The 23,900-nt window shown below is 48.9% G+C and overlaps 1 protein-coding gene across 1 annotated transcript in view; it reads left to right on the top strand.

Moving 5' to 3' along the window:
• Positions 1-3,848: 3,848 nt before the first annotated feature.
• The window catches only part of LOC146816676 (adhesion G protein-coupled receptor F5-like), a 956,016-nt gene continuing 935,964 nt past the window's right edge, over positions 3,849-23,900 (top strand). Inside the window, exon 1 of the mRNA XM_085610571.1 lies at positions 3,849-3,910. The gene's annotated coding sequence lies outside the window, so the exon portion shown is untranslated. The remainder of the gene's footprint in view (positions 3,911-23,900) is intronic.

Genomic DNA, 23,900 nt, shown 5'->3' with positions numbered 1-23,900 from the left:
TCTTTTGTAGTTATCAAACCTTTTAGAAAAAGTGAAAATTCTGCCATATGCATAATCGTCTTTGTCCCTCGCAAATTTCCAGATCTTACGAGTTTTTATAGTATCTTCATTTTTTTTAAAGTTTTATGTCAATATCAGCCCGCCCTTTGGCCACCTCATCTCGTTGTCCAGAGGCTTCTAACAGTCCATTAGTACTGTCTATGTCTGCTAGAATGCCAACTCGATCAATTTCTGCATATTTTACTAATATGGTCACCATGTTCATAGACGCTTGAAGATTATTATCCGCCCACTCCTGCAGCATGGCAGGATTGGGATTTTGAAATGGTGCAATGAGTTCTCTGAGCCCTCTATGTACCCGGTTGACTTCACGGTGCTTCTCGAGGGATTTCTTTTCCCACCACTTTGTCAATTCTTGTCAGTAATTTCTCTAATGTCCTCAGCAAAGTTCTGATGTCATTGCTGACCACATTGCTTGTCTGTCCCCTTTGGGTTGTCTTAATTTGGCAAATTTAAAAATAGAGCGTCCGCTGCGGCTTCCCGGTCACGTAGCACGTCACTGGATGACATGATGGAGTAAGAATACGATTGCTGAATAAGAGTTGCCGACAATGTGTCCAAAATCTTGACGCAGCCAATAGTTACACAGTTTCTTGGTATTTTAATATATAGATATGAATAAAATGAAATGACAGGTGGATGAAGAAAATAAAACTACAATCTGAATATGGAAATACGTTGTGGAAAACCTGTCTTGCAGTGGGCTACCTCAATCTTGGTTTATTTCATTAAAGGTTTGAAAAAATGCAGCGACTACTGGACCGACTTGGGATTGGATTCTGATGGAGAATGATTTTTGTAAATAAAATCTGCTAAATGAAATCTTCCCAACAGTGTGAATAAACATAAACTAAGAAAAATGAATTATATTGACACATGAAAACATAGGTGCCGATTCGGATCCTGGAGAAACCGGGTACGAACCGTCGGTCGGAGTGTTTTCTCCGTCCGACTCGTACCCGGGAAAAAAACATTACAAACATGCAAGTACGATTCGCACGGAAACACCATTTCCGTACGAACCGTAAAAAACACCGGCCGACGAAAATATCCATACAAATGTGATCCGGGAAAGCGCCGACGTGACGTCGGGACGCATTCAGGCTGCGTTTCACGAACCAGGAAGTACGATTCGAACCGACAGCAGTCCGGACGGCAACATTTTTACGGCACCCAAAAAGTGCCGGAAAAGCTAAGTACGCCGCGATGCCAGCGGAATAGGGGGCCTGGTACGTGCCGTACCCCCCCCCCCAGCCCCCGTATGTACGCCCCGAACACCCCCCCAGCCCCCGTATGTATGCGCCGAACACCCAGCCCCCCCGCGGAAGTACAGACCGTACCACCAGCCCCCCGTGTATGTACGGACCGTACCCCCAGCCCCCCGTGTATGTACGGACCGTACCCCCAGCCCCCGTGTATGTACGGACCGTACCACCAATCCCCCGTGTATGTATGGACCGTACCCCCAGCCCCCTTGTATGTACGGACCGTACCCCCCGTGTATGTACGGACCGTACCCCCAGCCCCCCATGTATGTACAGACCGTACCCCCAGCCCCCCGTGTAAGTACGGACCGTACCCCCGTGTATGTATGGACCGTACCCCCAGCCCCCCGTGTATGTACGGACCGTACCCCCAGCCCCCGTGTATGTACGGACCATACCCCCAGCCCCCCATGTAAGTACGGACCGTACCCCCACCTGTGTATGTACGGAGCGGACACCCAGCGGTCTGTACATACACGGGGGGCTGGGGGTACGGTCCGTACATACACGGGGGCTGGGGGTACGGTCCGTACATACACGGGGGGCTGGGGGTACGGTCCGTACATACACGAGGGGGCTGGGGGTACGGTCTGTACATACACGGTGGGCTGGGGGTACGGTCCGTACATACACGGGGGGCTGGGGGTACGGTCCGTACATACACGGGGGCTGGGGGTACGGTCCGTACATACACGGGGGCTGGGGGTATGGTCCGTCCATACACGGGGGGCTGGGGGTACGGTCCATACATACACGGGTGGGGGTACGGTCCGTACATACACGGGGGGGTTCGGCACGTACTTCCGCGGGGGTGTTGGGTGTTCGGCGCGTACATACGGGGGCTGGGGGGGTGTTCGGGGCGTACATACGGTGGCTGGGGGGGTGTTTGGCGCGTACATACAGGGGCGGGGGGGTTCGGTGCGTATGCAGGCACATGTCTCCATGGTTGCTATGGGAGTTTGGTCCGTACGGTGTTTTTTCCATGCAGTTGTAACATCGGACGCCCGGTACGGATCGTACTTGCGCGCTGGGACTTGAGTTTTCACATTTGTACGTAAAATCGTCCGGGGACGTGTCGGAAACGTTTTCCGACCCGAGGATGTGTGGGGGAATTTTCCCAATACGATTCGTATGGACTTTTTCCCATACGAATAGTACTTGCCAGTTTGTACGGTACTTGTACGATTCGTACGGAAAAAAATCCGGATACGATTCGTACGGGGAAATTTTTTCCAGGATCGGAATCGGCCCCATAGTGTATGGAGAGAATATTCATAATGGCTTCCATCCATGTTCTGATGAATTTCGACATTGTTTTCTGTGATCTGTGGTTAGTGACGTGCTCCAATGCGGTGTTGCCCGTCTTGTGTGCAGAGACTTTCACTGATGAATGGCACTCAAGGACTAAGAGACAGCTGGGCTTTGCTTGTTTGGACATCCTTGCACTTGCTTGCACAGCTAGTCTAGTCTACAGTTTCCCCTACTGAAGCCTGTGTGTAACGTGTGGCTATCGGCTCTTCTCTGAACCCAAAGCGCTTTGCATCTGAGTGGGTGGTCTATCGCGTTCCAGGCAGCTCGCCACAGCATTTCAATCTTTTCCCTGTTGGAGAATAAGGAAAGTTTGTCTAGACCTCTGGGCTCTGGGTGGATTTCAGCCCAGGTCCAAATTCCTTTAGTCAGTGGAAATTCACATAATTTCTAGCATTTCACATTATGATTGTTACAGGTAAAACCTGTGATTACGCTATAGCTTCACTGCCTGCCTTAAACAGTTTTAACGAGCAGAACCATCAAGAAGTCCTGTCTGTGGAAGATAGTCGAATCAGAATTCAAAGACTTCGAACTATTTCTATTTAGAGCAAGAAAGGGATGAGTGAGTGATTGAAAAAAAGATTAGAGCAGGATCGCAGATCGTAAACCGTGGCACTTTCAGAACATGAATCATATAAGCAATGTGGATTAATGTTGTATCGTTAAATGTGGTTTAGGAAGGGGCTAATGACGTGCCACCCACGACTCCATTATTTAATGCTATAGTTCCGCTTCTTCAGGGGCCAACTACTTCGGTAGGAGTCACTATGTTAATGGCAGCGCTTAGAAACGGCAAAACTGCAGTACCAAGCGCTGCACAAAATGACGTTGTTAAGGTAAGCGTTGCCATCCCCAAATCCAGGTATTAACGCTTCAGTTTTCGAGACACTGAGCAGAGGGAGATGTTTTTGTCTCATGAACATGACATTGACCTCCAATGACAGGTAAAGCTGCCAGGAACACAGAACAAGTTATTCAACTTGGCTTGGCGGGGGACAGGTATGAGGTGAGCACGCGGTGAAAGAGGCCCTCGCACTTAAACTGTTTCAGGAAGTTTGTGACGCTCAGTCCGAGCGCACACAGCCTCGTGGAAGCCGCTGTGGACGCGCAGGTGCCCGGCCTGGTGGTGAGGTTTGGCCCGGCTCGACACCCAACTGTAGACCGCGCTGCATTGTGGGATCTCGGAGCAGCAGCGCTCCCTCATATATAACTTGAATGGAAGAACTTCATTGTAAGTCAAGAGTTAAACGCTAGTCATTCCGGACAGCCAACAGGTAAAAATCTCGTCATCTTTGAATTACCGTGCCTTTAGCTAATATTATTCAAATTGAAGCATAAAACCAGGGCATTAAAGGGATGAAAAATGTTGGGCGGGGCGGGGGGTACGGAGCTTAGGGTGAGTGTGTCAAAAATGGGGCGCGGCCAATGTACGTGCGTGCCCTAAACTCAAGCTAAATATCTTTGATTTTCATAGCTTGCAGCTCGACCTGAATTTTGGTTCCTGTCTGAGTTTTTTTATTGCCTTCAGATCAATAGCACAACAACTGACTAACAGCTAAACCAATAAGGACTATTACTTTTGGCAGTGTTTTTTTTGGTTGTTTAAGATAAAGAGTAAAAACAATGATTTTGGTGTAAATAATATTGAAAATGTTTCAATTCTTTAAATTGTAAGACTGTAAATTAGACATTACAGAGCCCTGTGGAAGGAAGAAGTAGGTATTTTCAGTGTGCCTCAATCATTCAAGTTATATTCACTCTATTTTAGAAATGTAAGCCCCTTTTCTCTCCACATCCCGTCCATCTGATATCTTACACCTCTGCCCTGTCGCATCCAGCTCCCTCTTTTCACTCTTTCCTGTATGTACTTCCTTCCATCAATCACATATGACTGAAAACTGTCAATGTTGTCCTGTGAGCCTGACACTGGAAAATATAAAATATAAAATGTATTTTGACATATATATAGCAGCTCTAGTTTGAGGTATTGCCTGTCACTCCCTCTATAACCTTTCGCTTAATTTCACCTTAATGCAAATACAAATGTAATAGTTTATAGGAAGACGTATTATGTCTCATGTGTCAAGTTTGTTACTATTTTTGTGTGCGTGGAAGTACTCACTCCTTGACACATGGAGCATGTAATGCTAACATTTATACATTTTAGCACTACATTAATGCACTTTCTGTCAAAGCAGTAAATGGAGGAAAGAACACATGGTAAAATTGAAACTGTAAATAGGCAGTAACGAGCGGTGCTAGGCTCTTATCGGGGGAGTGGGAAGAGTGAGTGAAGAGTGAAGTCCTTGATGAGAGATAGAGTAAGTCAGGGCTAAAGGACTGAGGGCCATATGTATGAACACATTTTCCCATAGACACAGAATGGGTAAAACCCTTTGATACATATGACCCTGACTTCACTAAATCTGCAGTTCCCGCTTTGTTGTGCCAACTTCAGAATACGAGCTATGCTTACTAGGACCGAGACCTTTTAAGGATTAGGCTGAGTGGGCAATTACCAGGGCCCTCACCTCCAAGTGGCCCCCCTGGGAAAATAATCTCTCTCTGTGTCTATCTCGGATCTGACTTTTTCTGTATCTCAAACTCCCTCCTTTTTGCTTATCTCTTCCTCTTTTTTTGCCCAGTGTAATCTTAACGAGTAATGGAACCCCCGGAAAGACATATGTCTGCTATCTTTTTGTTTGAACCCCATTTTTGAAAATTTAGCGTCATGTGGGTTTCAATTAGCAGAAAATGGATAATAACATTCATTTTTTTATGAACAAGGAGCCCCAAAAGATGTCTCGTCCTGGGTACCCATAAATCCTTAAGATGACTGATTAGAACAGTTAGGCTAAATGTGTGTGGTGCAACAAAGAACAACAAAGTGGCAGAGCATTTAAAATATAAATGTAAATTCGCAAGAATACTAAGGATTTAGTGTGCTTTAAGCAGGTACGAAAATTAATTTGGAGTTGTTCATTTAAACAAAAAGGCATGTGGAAAACTACGTCCTCACATGGAAATCCCTTACAAATGGGGAGTGTCAAATATGTGGTGATGACTCTTCCTTCCAAAAAAAGGAAGGAATCATGTGTCAACGTTAAAGCCACCTGGCCACCATCAGCAAGCCCAAAGGCGGACTCTGGAGGCCAGGGCGAGGTATTTATTGCTGAGGCTTTAAGGGGTTTGTGCAGTAAAATAACTAATATCTTGGAGTCTAAACTAAAACCACTTTATGAACGGCTTGGGGTTATCGAGGAAGTACTTTGAAGTGGAATTTAGTCCCGTCACCTCGGTCTTCGAACCATTCCCTGCCCGCTCTATGCGGTGCAGGCATAATTATTTCCACAAATTGCTCTGTCGATGCTGAGTCCAGCGTTCAGGCACCCATTCATACCTTTTATTAAGATAGGAGCTAGACCAAAGGTTATGGCTAATCCTGCCCTCATGGTCAAAGAGTGGGTTGACTCGTGTCAGATGGGAAGTACAAGGCGAGGGGCTGTTTGGGACATTGATTTTCCACTGCTTCAGGAGTAACATCTTCCTAGGGTGAACCTCCCTTCGGAGGCTTGCCCTCATGTGGTAGTAGTGTCTGATGTTCCGCACTTGGCCCTGAACAATAATGAATCTTTACACGACTTAAAATCAAGGTACTCTATTAGCTGCATTCAAACACCAATTTCCCACATTCAGCAGCATCTGACATCTTGATGGTCCGTCGGGTGGGATTGGTGGGCCCTTTGAAAAAGAGTATGCTGGGTGATTGTGTAACTTTAAACTTTAAGCACTCCATGCTTGAGCACCGAACAGGTATAGTCTCAGATTCTTCAGTGCCTGGGCCAGTGCAGGGCCACTGCAAAGGCTTCCCTTGCTCTGAGGCATCTGTCCGGACAATGAATTCCTTGGAGCAGACCGGGACCATGTCTTCCTTTAGGGTGTCAAAAGCGTTGTGGCACGCCACTGTCCAGATCACCTGCATGGCTGTTTCTTGGAAGTCAGCTGTTATACATATGATGCAAACCGTATCATTTTATTAATTTCCTAAGAGATGTATTTGAGGGTACAGGTTACCTTTGCACATGCAGTTTGTTCAGCAAAGGGGCCCCACTCATATGTTCCATATTGTTACAGCCCAAGATGTAGCCGAATGCAGCACATTCACATGGGCTTGCTTAGTTTTTGGCTGATACAAAACCCCACTAAAATTTGACAGATGTCCAGTCTGCCATATTAATATTGTATGGATATCAATGGTACTCTAAATTCAGCAAATGAGACATCTACTATTTTTGGTAATTAGACCCAAAGTCACTAAACATTTACCCTCACAAAAAATACAAATATTGGTTTTGCCAAAGCTTAATTCTCTACAGGATAGAAGAAAAATGGGCAGCATATTTCTGGAAAATCTTCAAGTCCTCTGATGCTTTTTCAAATAAGTAGTGTTGCTTTAAGTGCCACCTTTTGGCTAGATGTGTGAGCATACTGCGAAAGGTGGCTATTGAACCACTAATGTGCTCTTTCGGTCATGTAGTGTGTCATCTGAACACAAATGAATGAGGGTCACTATAAAGTGGAATAGAAGACCCGCGATCTACAGTTCAGGGTGCATTGCATTTCCAATGGTGCATGCACAGACAGAATATCGAGTTTTAAATATCGACCTACACTAATATCGAGTTGGAAATATCGTGATACAGAAATATCAACAACAAGAATATCGATATCAAGAATATCGAATTTAAGGTAAGAAATATCGTTTTTGAAAATATCGAAGTTAGTAAAATCGTTTGCAAAAATATATTTGTTTAAAATATCGATCTACAAATTAGTGTTATGTATTTTAGTATGTATTTTAAAAGTATGTGATATATTTTTTTTGTATAAATATTAAGCCTGGGCAAAGCACTACGCTAGGCTCGCGTAGTTTGCGAAGTTTGCGCTACTTCGTACTACGCAAATTGCACGTAGCACAGTGCAAACACACGTAGCGTAGCGTAGCGTTGCGTTGTGCAGCGGTCATTTTTTGCTTGCTCGCGGTCCTCAACGTCAGGTTGGCGACCTCGAGCAAGCAAAATGACATCCCGGCGAGACTTTTTCCTCGTTCGCGATCAGCAACATCAAGTTGGCGATCGCGAGCGTGGAATATAGACCTCCCGGCGAGATTCTCAACCCGGGGAGGTCAGGTTTCTCATTGCGAGTGGTCGCGTATGCTCACGGCCGCTCGCGATGAGAAACTACCAGTCCGCGTTGAGAAAGATGCCGCTCGAGTAAAAATCTACTCGAGCGGCAGAAAACTACAGCTTGCACTGTGCAAGATGCCGTTTTCAATGATTGCACAGTGCCGGATGCTTGTCCCCACTGTGCAATCATTGAAAACGGCCTCTTGCAAAGTGCAAACAGGGTACTACGCAGTTCGCGAAGTGCTACGTGTAGCTCGCGTAGTGCGAAGTGCACTTTGCGTAGCTACGCGTAGCGCTACTTCGCGAACTATGCCCAAGGTTAAATATTGCTTTTGTTTTTTAATGTGTGTGTTAAATCTTTAGTAGTTATCAATTTGAGGTTAACTAAATTTTGCGTTTTGTTGTTGTGTAGCGGGTTGTGGGTTTATAGGGGAATAGGACTGGAAGTAATTTAAATATAATAAATAAATTATTATTTTTTACTTATTAGTATTTATTAATTTATTTAATTTATATTTTATAGTGTTAATTGTGGGAATTAATTTATTATTAATTAATTATTATTTGTTTGTTAATTTGTATTATTTAATTAATTGGTAATTATGTTAATTGTGTTTTTTTTTAGGAGCAGGTTGTGGGTTTATAGGGGAATAGGGTGGCCAGTAATTTAAATATAATCCAATTATTCATATTTTTAATTTATTAATATTTATGTAATTTATAATTTATAGTGTTAAATTTGGGAATTAATTTATTAATAATTATTTATAAATCCCGTGCTAATTATTATTAATTATTGAATTGGTAATTAATTGTGTCATTTTTAGGAATGGGTGGTGGTGTTTACAGTGGAATAGAGTGGGAAGTAATTTATTTATAATTCATTATAATTAATTGTTAATTAATGGTTATTATTTAATTAAACATTAAATATGGCACATGTGTAATTAATTTGAGATGTAAGTTGTGGGGTGTATAGTGGTAAAGATTTGAAAGTAAATTCTTTCAAATCGATTAATAAGTTGTTAATTGATATTAATTTAATAATGTACAATTAGTTATGTAAATTGTGTAATCATTTTTAGGTATGTGTTGGGGTGTTTATTGGGGTAGAGGGTGGAAAGTATTTTAGGTTTCATTAATCAATAATTAGGTGCTGATTAATATTCATTGATGAATTGATAAATATTTATAGTAATTGCTTATTTTTATTTTGTGTGCGGATTTTGGTTCCATAGTGGTAACGTTTTGTGAGTACATTTTTTAATCCATTTTAATTTGTTTTATAATTAATAATATTTGATTATTTCATAATTATTTATGTTAATTAAGGAGGTACACTTTTGAAAAAAAATGTAGATGTGTGTTGTGCATTTTTGGGTGTCATATCCTAGTAAATATAAAAATTTAAATTTAGGTAACAATTAATGTTGTTGATTATAATTAATTTCTATTAAATATAGTATTTGTTTGTAAATTATTGTTAAAATTTCTATAAAATAATTTTTGTAGATAATTTTTATATTTTTTTTACCTTATAATATGCTTCTATCTTTTGTCATTTCTTATATTTTTGTATAAGTTTTCTTTTTTTGTTTTTTAACTTTTTTTGTATTGAAGTTGAGATTTTCTTTTATTTTAATTTTGAATTTAATTCAGTGGGTATATTAGTTTTCACCACTCCGCTATCCAACACTTTCCCCACTGTTGCTGTCACTGGACTGGAAATAGTAATTTTGACAACACTGCTATCCAACACTTTCCCTACTTTTGCACTCACAGGAGTGGGAAAAGTAATTTTTACCACTCCACTACCCAACACGTTCCCTACTGTTGCACTCACTGGAGTGAGAATTGTAATTTTTACCCCTCCACTATCCAACACTTTTCCTACTACTGCACTCACTGGAGTGGGAATAGTAGTTTTTAACCCTGTGCTATCCAACACTTTCCCTACTGTTGCACTCACTGGAATGTGAATAGTAATTTTTACCTCTTCGCTATCCAACACTTTCCCTACTCTTACACTCACTGGAGTGGGAATAGTAATTTTTACCCCTCCACTATCCAACACTTTCCCTACTATTGCACTCACTGGAGTGGGAATAGTAATTTTTACCCATCCGCTATCCAACACTTTCTCTACTGTTGCACTCACTGGAGTGGGAATAGGATTTTTTTGCGCTCTGCTTGCCAACACTTTCCCTACTTTTGCACTCACTGGATTGGGAATAGCAATTTGTACCTCTCCCCTATCCAACACTTTCCCTACTGTTGCACTCACTGGAGTAGGAATAGTATTTTTTACCTCTCTGCTATCCAACACTTTCCCTACTGTTGCACTCACTGGAGTGGAAATAGTAATGTTTACCCATCCGCTATCCAACAATTTTCCCAACTATTGCAATTACTCGAGGGGTAATGGTAATTTTTACCCCTCCGCTATCCAACACTTTCCCTACTGTTGCACTCACTGGAGTGTGAATAGTGATTTTTACCTCTTCCCTATCCAACACTCTCCCTACTGTTGCACTCACTGGAGTGGCAATAGTAATGTTTACCTCTCTGCTATCCATCACTTTCCCTACTGTTGCAATCACTGGAGTGGGAATGGTAATTTTTAAACCTCCGCTATCCAACACTTTCCCTACTGTTGCACTCACTGGAGTGTGAATAGTAATTGTTACCTTTTCGCTATCCAACACTTTTCCTACTGTTGCACTCACTGGAATGGGAATAGTCATTTTTACCCCTCCGCTATCCAACATGTTCCCTACTGTTGGAGCAATTGTAGTGGGAATAGTATTTTTTACCCCTCTGCTGTCCAACACTTTCCCTACTGTTGCATTAACTGGAGTGTGAATAGTACTATTTGCCCTTCCGCAATCCAACACTTTCCCTACTGTTGCACTAACTGGAGTGGGAATAGTAATTTTTCCCCTCGGCTATCCAACACTTGCCCTACTGTTCCACTCACTGGAGTGGGAATAGTAATTTTTAGCCCTCAGCTGTCCAACACTTTCCCTACTCTTTCACTCACTGGAGTGGGAATAGTAATTTTTACCCCTCCGCTATCCAACACTTTCTCTACTGTTGCACTCATTGGAGTGTGAATAGTAATTGTTACCCCTCCGCTATCCATCTCTTTCTGTACAGTTGCACTCACTGGAATGGGAATAGGAATTTTTTGCCCTCCACTTGCCAACACTTTCCCTAATTTTGCACTCACTGGAGAGGGAAAAGATATTTTTACACCACAGCTATTCAACTCTTTCCCTACTTTTACACTCACTGGAGTGGGAACAGTAATTTTTACCTCTCCCCTATCCAGCACTTTCCCTAGTGTTGCACTCACTGGAGTGGGAATAGTAGTTGTTGGACCCGGCCTCGTGGCGTGGTCCTGACTTCCCGGGGGTTGGGCCCGTTCCCCGCCCTAGCCTCCACGAGCTACCCGTCCGGGCTGCACGAGGTCACCTACACCTCGGGGCTCCGCCATGTTGTCGCCTGCCACGTGACCCTGCACACCAGTCCTCATGACTCCGCTCAACCCGGCCTCGGCCCCAGCAAGGCCCAGACATTGAGGCACCAAGAACTGGCCAGGGGGTGTCACGTGAACACCTCATCGCCCTGGCGGAGGGCGGTATCAATGGTACCCCCAACCGTTCCCACACACCGAGGTGCGATCGGCCTCCATCTCTCCTGGGCCGGGCGCCTCTCCTGCTGGGCGTCTGGCCGCTCCCAACCCGGCCTCTCCGCCCCCTGGGCGCAAGGGTCCGGACATCTAAGGGCTCCAGACCTATATCTGGGGCGACCCCGCCACAGACCGGCAGTTGTATCCCAGAGTCGAGAGCCCTGCTGATCGAATCGCGGCCGACCCTACGGAGAAGAACTCTTGCTTGAACCCACTACAAGCCCTGCAGACTGCGTCGCGGCTCCTTCTTGCTGAAACCTTGAAGCCCCCCCCGGAACATCGGGGCCCTGCTGACGCTGTCGCAGCCCAACCTCACTGAAGCCTCCCTCGGAGCCCTGCTGACGACGTCGCGGCTTGAGCTGAGCAGAAACCATCTTGAGAGTCCCGCTGACCTGGTCACGGCTCCCCACGAACTGAACGCCAGAGCCCTGCTGACACCGTCGCAGCTCGACACCTCCGAGACCCGGAGGTCCTCCAGCTTGAGGATAAGAACTGGGCCCCAGGTACCCTCGTACCAAGCTCCTTCCTAAGACTGTCCCGCTACCCCTTCCCTCCTAAAAGAGACACTGAGACTTTTTGCGGATCCCTTGATCCCCTGTTTGTGTAATATTGAACCCGTAACCTTTTAAAGTGCTGATAAAGAATTGCTCATCTTGAGACAACCTCCTTGAGTCCGGTGTGGTGGTGTTACTGTGCTAGTACAGGATAGGAGAAGGACCTCCCAGGAGGCTTCTCTGCAGCGCTCGGCTACTTCGTACAGTGTGGGGGCCCCCCCTGAGTGGTCTCGCTGACTCCTCGGGGTCCGCCTTCCAACATTTGGTGGCCAGCGACGGGATCCGAGCCGAACGCAGTACGTACCAGCCGGTAACCCACTAGCTACCCATCCAGACAAACAGAAGTCATGAGCAACCAAAAAAACAACGCGACCACGGAGTTCCAGCCCGAACGGTTGGAGGAATACACGCACAAAGAATTGAAACAGTTCTGCAAGGCCAAAGGCATTGCAACCACCGGCCTAGGTACCAAAGAGGAGATGCAGAAAGCCCTGAGAACCTGGCTGGAGGCCGAGGCAGGCCACTCCCAGGAAGAAGGTCCCCTGCCCCTGACGGTGGCCACATCAACCGCACCGACTCCGGAAACCAGAGGAAGAAAGAGCCTAGAAACCGGCCTCTCCGAAGAGGAGATACGAGAGCGGGAGAAGGTCCGGAACCACGAACTAGAGCTCGCACGACTGCGGCTGGACGGCGAACTCCAGCTGGCGGAAAAGAAACTGGCCCTAGAGCAGCTACGGCTACAAGAGGAAATAAAAGAGAAGAGACGGCACCGAGAGTTGGAAGAAAAAAGACTGACCCTTGAGCACGAGCGAAGTCTCAAAGAGCTCGAAATCAAGGCAAAGAACGGGGGGACCGACACCCCCAGTAATAGAGACACCCTACCGCCTGCCGAGGCCAAGGTACATATCCCGAAAGATGTCGTCAAGGAGTACTATAAGAATGACGACATCCAACAATGGTTCTGGGCATACGAGGTGGCCATGACCTCCCATCGGGTGCCCCGAAAGGACTGGGGCGCCGGCCTGTGGGGTCGGTTCCTGAGTGAAGGTCGAGACACGCTGCTCCAGCTGCCAGAGGAGGTGATGACCTCCTACGACCACATGAAGGCGGCCCTGCTCACCCGCTACGGGCTGACCGCGGAAATGTACCGCCAGCGGTTCAGAGACTGCAAGAAGATCCCGGGCACTACCTGGGTGGAATATGTGGACTTTTTCAGCCGGGCCCTAGAAGGATGGATCAAGGGTAGCATAGACACCACCTACGGGCAGCTGGTCGACCTCATTGTTTGGGAACATCTCTCCAACAATTGCTTCGTGGAGCTGAGGCAACACCTCCTCGACAGCAAGATGACCGACCCGCGAAAACTCGCCGTCGAGGCCGATCGATGGGTCAACACCCGAGTCCCCCGGAACTCGATGGGGGAGTACCAGAGGAACCCCACCGGACCTCCCCGCCAACGCGGTGGAGGGGGGGGCCGAACAGGAACCGGGACCCCCCCGCCGGGGCCCCCAGGAGCCCACCTCGAGGGCCGCCGCAGCAACACCTCTTCCCGAGCCTAGCCCGAAGAGGGGCGACCCCAGCCAGAACCGGACCACGGCCCCCAGCAACCTGCTACGGCTGCCAACAAACCGGACACTATGCCAGCGATCCGGTCTGCCCCCTGAACCAAAGGAGCGGGGCCGGCGGGCCCCCGCCCCGACAGCTGGCGGCCGCCGCCCTGGGAGAAGGAGAAGAAGAAGAAGAAACCCTCGACCGAGGAACCACCGAATGGGAACCGGCGGCCATGTCCCTGGTCTGCTGGGCAGCCGAGAAATGGTGCCCCGCACCCCCATCCCAAGCAACACCCAGAAGTACCGGCAGCAGGTCACCGTCAATGGACAACGGGCCGAAGCCCTTCGTGACACCGGCGCCAGTGTCACCGCTGTCCGCTGCCACCTGGTGACCCCCGAACAGATCCTACCCAATGTGCTGTGCCCCGTCCGGACAGCCGACAACAGCGAAAGCCTGTGCCAGATGGCCCTAGTCCCCTTCGAGTGGGGAGGGGTGACAGGCCTGCTAAAAGTGACTGTCTGCGACGACGCACCAGTAGACTGCCTCCTGGGGAACGACCTGGAGAGTTCCCCCTGGGCTCAAGTGGAGCGACGAGAGCACCTCCGAATGCTGGGACTATCCGAATGGGCCTGCGCCATCACCCGGTCCATGACCGCCCAGGCCCCCCGCTCGTCCCTGGCACCCGGTGCCGCCCCGCCCGAGGGGCTCGCACCACCCCCCGCCTGCAGCGAGGGGGAGGCGGACACCGACACTGGACCTACGGAACCCTCCCCCGAAGAGATTGCTTCCCTCGGCGCCCTACCAGAGCTTGCACAATGGCGCCACGAAGGGGGCCCCACCCATGAGCAGTTCCAGCAAGACCAGCAGTCCTGCCCCTCTCTCGAAGGGGTCCGACAACAAGCGTCCGCACAGGCCAACGGGGACCAGACCGGTACCCACTGGGTCTACTGGGCCGAGGGCCTGTTGTACAGTGAACAGAAAGTGGCAGAACTCGGGGCCAGCCGCGTGTTGGTGGTCCCCCTCCGCTTCCGGGAGTTCCTTCTCAACCTGGCACATGACGTGCCCCTCGCCGGACACCTAGGGCAAGATAAAACTTACAGCCGTCTGGTGACCCACTTCTACTGGCCCCGGATGCGGAGAGACGTGGACAACCACTGCCGGTCCTGCCAGACCTGCCAAGCCAGCGGGAAGACGGGGGGTCGGGTCAAGGCCCCCCTCCAGCCCTTTCCAGCCGTCAGCACCCCGTTCGAACGGGTCGGGATTGACATCGTGGGGCCCCTCGATCCCCGGACTGCCCTGGGCCACCGCTTCATCCTGGTCCTCGTGGACCACGCCACCCGGTACCCGGAGGCGGTCCCACTAAGAACTGTGACGGCCCCCGTGGTAGGCCGGGCCTTGATGGGGATCTTCTCCCGAGTGGGATTTCCCCGCGAAGTGGTGAGCGACAGGGGCACAAACTTCATTTCCAAGTACATGCGGTCCCTGTGGCAGCAGTGCGGGATCACGTACAAATTCACAACCCCTTATCACCCTCAGGGGAACGGGCTGGTCGAGCGCTTTAACAGAACCCTGAAGGGGATGATTCAGGGCTTGGAAGAGCCCCTCCGGCGGAGATGGGATGTCCTACTACCATGCCTCCTGTTCGCCTATCGGGAGGTCCCGAAGAAGTCCCTGGGGTTCAGCCCGTTTGAACTATTGTACGGACACCCGGTCCGCGGACCGCTCAGCCTGGTCAAGGAGGGCTGGGAGACGAAGCTCCCAGGCGCCCCTCCTGATGTCTACCGATACCTCCTGACCCTACGAAACCAGACCCGCAAGTTCCGAGCCATGGCCGAAGCCAACCTCGAGGCCAGCCAGGAGGACATGAAGCGGTGGTACGATCGGAACACCTCTACAATCGAGTTCGAGCCAGGCCAGAAAGTCTGGGTCAAGGCTAGGGGTGGGTGGAATTTGCGTAATCGCGTTACGCAAATGTCCGCGAAACGGTAAAAAATCTCCGCGAACACGCAGAAATTCCGCGAACACGCGGATTTGCTTGTTCGCGAAGCTTTTTTCCTGTTCACAATCGCTGTTTGCGTGCTCGGGGAGAAATATCTCGCGAACACGCATTTTGAGAACGCGAACAAGCAAAAATTTCGCGAAGTTGCGGAAACCGGAATTTTGGGCAATTTCGCGTTCTCCGCAGAACGCGAAATTACCCAAATTTCGCAAATTCCGCGAACGGAACGAAATTTACCGGCCAGGCCTAGTCATGGCCCCTGTTGAGCCCTGCGCCCTCCAGGACAAGTGGACCGGGCCCTTCAAGGTGGTGGAGAAGAAGAGCCCCGTCACCTACCTAGTCGACCTAGAGTCCCCCCGGAAACCCCTCCGGGTTCTACATGCTAACAGGCTCAAACCCCACTTTGCCCGGACCGAACTGAGCCTGCTGCTGGCGACCGACGAGGGGGGGAGGACGACTCCGAGCCCCTACCCGACCTCTTGCAGAACAACGTCCACGACGGATCCATCAAAGGTGTCCAACTCGCCTCTTCCCTGACCCCGGAACAGCGTATCGACTGTCAACAGCTGCTGCAGGACTACGCAGCCCTCTTCTTCCTCACCCCGGGGGTGACACACTGGTGCGTCCACGACGTCGACACCGGGGGCAGCCCCCCGTGCGACACCGAGCCTGCCGGGTACCCGACCGAGTACGGGCATGCATCCAGGCCGAAGTAGCAAAGATGTTGGCCCTGGGGGTCATCGAGCCCTCCAACAGCCCGTGGGCCAGCCCTGTCGTCCTGGTACCAAAGGCCGCAGCCCCCGGCCATCCCCCGGAGTTACGATTTTGTGTAGACTACCGAGCCCTGAATGCTGTGACCAAGACGGACGCCCATCCTATACCCCGGGCCGACGAACTCATCGACCGCTTGGGGTCCGCCCGCTACCTGAGCACGCTGGACCTCACCGCTGGGTACTGGCAGATCCAGCTCACCCCCGGCGCCCGAGAAAGATCGGCCTTTTCTACCCCTGATGGGCATTACCACTTTCGGGTGATGCCCTTTGGCCTGAAGAACGCCCCGGCCACCTTTCAGAGACTTGTAAACAAGGTTCTGGCCGGGCTCGAGGCCTTCAGCGCGGCCTATTTGGATGACATTGCCGTGTACAGCAACCACTGGGCTGAGCACCTAATTCACCTCAAGGCCGTCCTGGCCGCCCTCCAACGGGCCGGGCTCACGATCAAGGCCAGCAAATGCCAGATCGGCCAAGGATCGGTGACCTACCTGGGCCATCAGGTGGGAAGCGGTCAGGTGGCCCCTCTCCAGCCAAAAGTCGATGCCATCCAGGCATGGGAACCCCCCACTACCCAGACCGCTGTGCGGGCCTTCCTGGGCCTCACTGGATACTACCGGCGGTTCATCCGGGACTATGGGAGCATTGTGGGGCCTCTCACAGAGCTCACCTCGAAGAAACAGCCCAAGAAGGTGCACTGGACTCCCCGCTGCCAATCAGCTTTCGAGACTCTCAAGGCAGCGATGTGCACTGCCCCTGTGCTCCAGGCCCCTGACTACAGTAAAGAGTTCATCGTGCAGACAGACGCCTCCGAGTATGGGATCGGGGCCGTCCTGTCTCAGGTTAATGAGAAGGGACTCGACCGCCCGGTGGCCTTCATCAGCCGACGGCTGCTGCCCCGGGAGCAACGATGGAGCACCATCGAGCGCGAGGCCTTCGCCGTAGTGTGGGCCCTTAAGAAGCTCCGGCCCTATCTCTTCGGTACCCACTTTCGGGTCCAGACCGACCACCGGCCCTTGCGGTGGTTGATGCAAATGAGAGGCGAGAATCCCAAGCTGCTGCGGTGGTCCATTGCCCTGCAAGGGATGAACTTTTCGGTTGAGCACCGACCCGGCAATGACCACGCCAACGCGGACGGCCTGTCCTGCTTCTTCCGCCTTGACGAGGAGAATCCCCAAGACGGTGGGTGACTCTCCCTGCCTTCGGCTGGGGGGGACGCCTGTTGGACCCGGCCTCGTGGCGTGGTCCTGACTTCCCGGGGGTTGGGCCCGTTCCCCGCCCTAGCCTCCACGAGCTACCCGTCCGGGCCGCACAAGGTCACCTACACCTCGGGGCTCCGCCATGTTGTCGCCTGCCACGTGACCCTGCACACCAGTCCTCATGACTCCGCTCAATCCGGCCTCGGCCCCAGCAAGGCCCAGACATTGAGGCACCAAGAACTGGCCAGGGGGTGTCACGTGAACACCTCATCGCCCTGGCGGAGGGCGGTATCGATGGTACCCCCAACCGTTCCCACACACCGAGGTGCGATCGGCCTCCATCTCTCCTGGGCCGGGCGCCTCTCCTGCTGGGCGTCTGGCCGCTCCCAACCCGGCCTCTCTGCCCCCCGGGCGCAAGGGTCCAGACATCAAAGGGCTCCAGACCTATATCTGGGGCGACCCCGCCACAGACCGGCAGTTGTATCCCGGAGTCGAGAGCCCTGCTGATCGAATCGCGGCCGACCCTACGGAGAAGAACTCTTGCTTGAACCCACTACGAGCCCTGCAGACTGCGTCGCGGCTCCTTCTTGCTGAAACCTTGAAGCCCCCCCGGAACATCGGGGCCCTGCTGACGCTGTCGCGGCCCAACCTCACTGAAGCCTCCCTCGGAGCCCTGCTGACGACGTCGCGGCTCGAGCTGAGCAGAAACCATCTTGAGAGTCCCGCTGACCTGGTCACGGCTCCCCACGAACTGAACGCCAGAGCCCTGCTGACACCGTCGCGGCTCGACACCTCCGAGACCCGGAGGTCCTCCAGCTTGAGGATAAGAACTGGGCCCCAGGTACCCTTGTACCAAGCTCCTGCCTAAGACTGTCCCGCTACCCCTTCCCTCCTAAAAGAGACACTGAGACTTTTTGCGGATCCCTTGATCCCCTGTTTGTGTAATATTGAACCCGTAACCTTTTAAAGTGCTGATAAAGAATTGCTCATCTTGAGACAACCTCCTTGAGTCCGGTGTGGTGGTGTTACTGTGCTAGTACAGGATAGGAGAAGGACCTCCCAGGAGGCTTCTCTGCAGCGCTCGGCTACTTCGTACAGTGTGGGGGCCCCCCCTGAGTGGTCTTGCCGACTCCTCGGGGTCCGCCTTCCAACAGTAGTTTTTTACCTCTCTGCTATCCAACACTTTCCCTACTGTTGCACTAACTGGAGTGGGAATAGTAATGTTGACCTTTTCCCTATCCAACACTTCCCTACTGTTGCACTCACTGGAGGGTTAATAGTAATGTTTACCCCTCCTCTATCCAACACTTTCCCTACTGTTGCAATCACTGGAGTGGGAATGGTAATTTCTACCCCTCCGCTATCCAACTCTTTCTCTACTGTTGCACTCACTGGAGTGTGAATAGTAATTGTTACCTCTTCGCTCTCCAACACTTTCCCTAGTCTTGAACCTACTTGAGTGGAAATGGTAATTTTTACACCTCCGCTATCCAACATGTTCCCTACTGTTGCAGTGAATAGTACTTTTTGTCCCTCCGCTATCTAACACTTTCCCTTCTGTTGCACTCACTGGAGTGGGAATAGTAATTGTTACCCCTCGGCTATCCAACACTTTCCCTACTGTTCCACTCACTGGAGTGGGAATAGTATTTTTTTCCCTCAGCTATCCAACACTTTCCCTACTGTTTCACTCACTGGAGTGGGAATAGTAATTTTTACCCCTCTGCTATCCAACAATTTCTCTACTGTTGCACTCACTAGGGTGGGAATGGTAATTTCTACCCCTCCACTATCCAACTCTTTCTCTACTGTTGCACTCACTGGAGTGGGAATATTAAATGTTGCCACTCCGCTATCCAACACTTTCCCTACTGTTGAAGACATTGGTGTGGGAATGCTCATTTGTACCCCTCCGCTTTCTAACACTTTCCCTACTTTTGCACTCACTGGAGTGGGAATAGTAATTTTTACACTCCCGCTATCCAAAACTCTCCCTACTTTTGCACTCACTGGAGTTGTAATAGTAATTTTTACCCCACTGATATCTAACACTTTCCCTACTGTTGCACTCACTGGAGTGGGAATAGTGATGTTTACCCCTCCCGCATCCAACACTTTCTGTACTGTTGAACTCACTGGAATGTGAATAGTAATTTTTACCTCTTCGCTATCCAACACTTTCCCTACTCTTGCACTCACTGGAGTGGGAATACTAATTTTTACCCCTCCGCTATCCAACACTTTCCCTACTATTGCAGTAATTGGCTTGGGAATTGTAATTTGGGCCCCTCTGCTATCCAACACTTTCCCGACTGTTGCACTAACTGGAGTGGGAATAGTAATTTTACCCCTCTGCTATCCAACACTTTCCCTACTGTTGCACTCACTGGAGTAGGAACAGTAATTTTTAACTATCCGCTATCCAACACTTTCTCTACTGTTGCACTCACTGGAGTGGGAATAGGAATTTTTTGCCCTCTGCTTGCCAACACTTTCCCTACTGTTGCACTCACTGGATTGGGAATAGTAATTTGTACCTCTCCCCTATCCAACACTTCCCTACTGTTGCACTCACTGGAGGGTTAATAGTAATGTTTACCCCTCCTCTATCCAGCACTTTCCCTACTGTTGCAATCACTGGAGTGGGAATGGTAATTTCTACCCCTCCGCTATCCAACTCTTTCTCTACTGTTGCACTCACTGGAGTCTTCGCTCTCCAACACTTTCCCTACTCTTGAACCTACTTGAGTGGAAATGGTAATTTTTACACCTCCGCTATCCAACATGTTCCCTACTGTTGCAGTAGTGGTAGTGGGAATAGTAATTTTTACCCCTCTGCTGTCCATCACTTTCGCTACTGTTGCACTAACTGGAGTGTGAATAGTACTTTTTGTCCCTCCGCTATCCAACACTTTCCCCTTCTGTTGCACTCACTGGAGTGGGAATAGTAATTTTTACCGCTCGGCTATCCAACACTTTCCCTACTGTTCCACTCACTGGAGTGGGAATAGTAATTTTTATCCCTCAGCTATCCAACAATTCCCAACTGTTTCACTCACTGGAGTGGGAATAGTAATTTTTACCTCTCCGCTATCCAACAATTTCTCTACTGTTGCACTCACTAGGGTGGGAATGGTAATTTCTACCCCTCCACTATCCAACTCTTTCTCTACTGTTGCACTCACTGGAGTGGGAATAGGAAATGTTACCGCCCCGCTATCCAACACTCTCCCTACTTTTGCACTCACTGGAGTTGTAATAGTAATGTTTACCCCACTGATATCTAACACTTTCCCTACTGTTTGCACTCACTGGAGTGGGAATAGTGATGTTTACCCCTCCTGCATCCAACACTTCCTCTACTGTTGCACTCACTGGAGTGGGGATAGTAATTTTTTCCCCTCTGCTATCCAACACTTTCCCTACTGTTGCACTCACTGGAGTGGGAATAGTAATTTTCACACCACGGCTATCCAACACTTTCCCTACTGTTGCACTCACTGGAGTGGGAATAGTAATTTTTACCCCTCCGCTATTCAGCACTTTCTCTACTGTTGCACTCACTGGAGTGGGAATAGTAATTTCTTCCCCTCCGCTATCCAACACTTTCCCTACTGTTGCTGTCACTGGACTGGGAATAGTATTTTTTACCCCACTGCTATCCAACACTTTCCATACTTTTGCACTCACAGGAGTGGGAATAGTAATGTTTACCTCTCCACTACCCAACACTTTCCCAACTGTTGCACTCACTGGGGTAAGAATGGTAATTTTTACCCCTCCACTATCCAACACTTTTCCTACTACTGCACTCACTGGAGTGGGAATAGTAATTTTTAACCCTCCGCTATCCCATCTATTGCAGTAATTGGCTTGGGAATAGTCATTTGTACCCCTCTGCTATCCAACACTTTCCCTACTGTTGCACTAACTAGAGTGGGAATAGTAATGTTACCCCTCGGCTATCCAACACTTGCATTACTGTTGCACTCACTGGAGTGGGAATAGTAATTTTAACCTATCCGCTATCCAACTCTTTCTCTACTGTTGCACTCACTGGAGTGGGAATAGGAATTGTTTGCCCTCGGCTATCCAACACTTGCAGTACTGTTGCACTCACTGGAGTGGGAATAGTAATTTGAACCCATCTGCTATCCAACTCTTTCTCTACTGTTGCACTCACTGGAGTGGGAATAGGAATTGTTTGCCCTCCACTTGCCAACACTTTCCCTACTTTTGCACTCACTGGAGTGGGAAAAGCAATTTTTACACCACAGCTATTCAACACTTTCCCTACTTTTACACACACTGGATTGGGAATAGCACTTTTTACCTCTTCCCTATCCAACACTTTCCCTACTGTTGCACTCACTGGAGTAGGAATAGTATTTTTTACCTCCCTGCTATCCAACACTTTCCCTACTGTTGCACTCACTGGAGTGGGAATAGTAATGTCTTCCCCTCCGCTATCCAACAATGTCCCTACTGTTGCAATCACTAGAGAGGGAATGGTAATTTTTACCCCTCCGCTATCCAACACTTTCCCTACTGTTGCTGTCACTGGACTGGGAATAGTAATTTTGACAAAACTGCTATCCAACACTTTCCCTACTTTTGCACTCACAGGAGTGGATAAAGTAATTTTTACCTCTCCACTACCCAACACTTTCCCTACTGTTGCTGCCACTGGACTGGGAATAGTAATTTTGACAACACTGCTATCCAACACTTTCCCTACTTTTGCACTCACAGGAGTGGGAAAAGTAATTTTTACCACTCCAATACCCAACACTTTCCCTACTGTTGCACTCACTGGAGTGAGAATTGTAATGTTTACCCCTCCACTATCCAACACTTTTCCTACTACTGCACTCACTGGAGTGGGAGTAGTAGTTTTTAACCCTGCGCTATCCAACACTTTCCCTACTGTTGCACTCACTGGAATGTGAATAGTAATTTTTACCTTTTTGCTAGTTTGCTATAAAACACTTTCCCTACTCTTGCACTCACTGGATTGGGAATTTGTAATTTTTACCCCTCCGCTATCTAACACTTTCCCTACTATTGCACTCACTGGAGTGGGAATAGTAATTTTTACCCATCCGCTATCCAACACTTTCTCTACAGTTGCTCTCACTGGAGTGGGAATAGGATTTTTTTACGCTCTGCTTGCCAACACTTTCCCTACTTTTGTACTCACTGGATTGGGAATAGCAATTTGTACCTCTCCCCTTTCCAACACTTTCCCTACTGTTGCACTCACTGGAGTAGGAATAGTATTTTTTACCCCTCTGCTATCCAACACTTTCCCTACTGTTGCACTCAATGGAGTGGAAATAGTAATGTTTACCCATCCTCTATCCAACAATTTCCCTACTGTTGCAATCACTAGAGGGGTAATGGTAATTTTTACCCCTCCGCTATCCAACACTTTCCCTACTGTTGCACTCACTGGAGTGAGAATAGTAATTTATTCCTCTTCCCTATCCAACACTTTCCCTACTGTTGCACTCACTGGAGTGGTAATAGTAATGTTTACCTCTCTGCTATCCATCACTTTCCCTACTGTTGCAATCACTGGAGTGGGAATGGTAATTTTTAACCCTCCGCTATCCAACACTTTCCCTACTGTTGCTCTCACTGGAGTGTGAATAGTAATTGTTACCTTTTCGCTATCCAACACTTTTCCTACTGTTACACTCACTGGAATGGGAATAGTAATTTTTACCCCTCCGCTATCCAACATGTTCCCTACTGTTGCAGTAATTGTAGTGGGAATAGTATTTTTTACCCCTCTGCTGTCCAACACTTTCCCTACTGTTGCATTAACTTGAGTGTGAATAGTACTATTTACCCTTCCGCAATCCAATACTTTCCCTACTGTTGCACTAACTGGAGTGGGAATATACATTTTTCCCCTCGGCTATCCAACACTTGCTCTACTGTTCCACTCACTGGAGTGGGAATAGTAATTTTTAGCACTCAGCTGTCCAACACTTTCCCTACTGTTTCACTCACTGGAGTGGGAGTAGTAATTTTTACCCCTCCGCTATCCAACACTTTCTCTACTGTTGCACTCATTGGAGTGTGAATAGTAATTTTTACCCCTCCGCTATCCAACTCTTTCTGTACCGTTGCACTCACTGGAGTGAGAATAGGAATCTTTTGCCATCCACTTGCCAACACTTTCCCTAATTTTGCACTCACTGGAGACGGAAAAGAAATTTTTACACCACAGCTATTCAACACTTTCCCTACTTTTACACTCACTGGAGTGGGAATAGTCATTTTTACCTCTCCCCTATCCAGCACTT

The sequence above is a fragment of the Triturus cristatus genome, chromosome 6, assembly GCF_964204655.1.
Source record: "Triturus cristatus chromosome 6, aTriCri1.1, whole genome shotgun sequence".
NCBI lineage: Eukaryota > Metazoa > Chordata > Amphibia > Caudata > Salamandridae > Triturus > Triturus cristatus.
This window is presented reverse-complemented; position numbering and strand designations above follow the sequence as displayed.